Raw genomic sequence first — 1586 nt, forward strand, 5'->3', positions numbered from 1 at the left:
TATATATATATATATATATATATATATATATATATATATATTTCTCATCCTGACGTACAGAAATAATCATTCAGTGAGGACGGAGGTTTCTCAGCTCAGTCAATGTGGAAGCTAGTCGGAAAATGTAAGAGTTATGGAGAGGAAGCAATTAAAAATTGATATTGTTAGTTTGATTCTATTTCAGGCATCGTGACCTGCAGACATAGCTAGACAAATAGAGACATGGGAATGAGTAAACTTTAACACATTGCAATACAGCTTTTAGCGAAAATCTGCGGGTAATGTAGTTAAGAATGGTAAATCTAGATTCAGTTAATGCAATAGACAGCAGTAATATCGGTAAATTAGTATAAGATACAAACTAACGTCGATGTGCGTAGAATTATTCATTACAACCTATTTTGAAATGTTACATTAATATCTCGTATATTAATAAAGCATCGGTGCGAAACATTGACACTTTGCCCACATGAATTAATTGAAGAAGAAATAGCTTGCGTTGTTAGTATCACGATGTCTATGACATTATTTAATATTAGCAATGGGAATTAATAAAGAACACGCTGAATATAGAATGCTTTCCGCCATTCACAGTAGCCAAATGTATCCCATAATACATATTTAAAACGAGGGTGGTGGCGAGACTCTACAGAATATCTGTTATAGTGACTTATATCGCAATTAGTTCTCAATGAACGCGAACAGAGAATATGTGGAGCGGTAGTTCAGCTGACACTTAATTCAGTTTACATAGCTATTGTATACATGACTGTATCTAAATAATTGAAGCCTGAGCGGCTTCTCAACAATGCATAACACTAGTGATATATTAAAGGAGAGCAATGGGATATATGTATGCACTTGTGTAAATTAAGGGGACATTAGTGCAGTCAAGGTGAATAATGGGCTCCGAGTTTTGAAGCAAGAGATAATGAGCAATGTTGCTATTCCTGATACAATCGACATTAATTAATATTATCCAAATAATATAATTTCTACACAACGATTGTTGAATAGGGAGACCGAGGATCAAATGATCACCAGCCAACTACAGATATTAAGCTGTGTCTTGTATGTTCGAAAGATAGCCGCTATTATAATTATACCATAAGATTCGGAAATAATATATAATTAGAAAACATTTTGGAATGTTCATTATTTATAATTTTACCCATTAACGTGCGTGATTGTGTGGTAATAGGCTTGCATTTCAGCGCCATGTTTCCGGGTTCAGAACCACAACGTGGCACCTATATGTGTGTGTATGTGTATGTGTCTGTCCCTAACTTCCGCTTGTCAACCGTTGTTGGTGTGTTTACGTCACCGTAACTTAGTGGTACGGTAACCAGTGCCAGATATACTAACTACTAGGCTTTAGAAAATTAACTGGGGTCAGTTCATTCTACTAAACAGTCTTCAAGTCGGTGCCCCAGCATGGCTGCAATATAATGACTGAAAGAAGTAAGAGATAAAACATATAATGTGTGTACGTGTATGTGTGTGTGCGCACAAAGGTATATATATATTAGAAGGTCTGGAGGTGATGTACAGGTATTCTCTCTCTCTCTCTCTCTCTCTCTCTATAT

This window comes from Octopus bimaculoides, chromosome 2, assembly GCF_001194135.2.
Source record: "Octopus bimaculoides isolate UCB-OBI-ISO-001 chromosome 2, ASM119413v2, whole genome shotgun sequence".
In the NCBI taxonomy this organism is placed as follows: domain Eukaryota; kingdom Metazoa; phylum Mollusca; class Cephalopoda; order Octopoda; family Octopodidae; genus Octopus; species Octopus bimaculoides.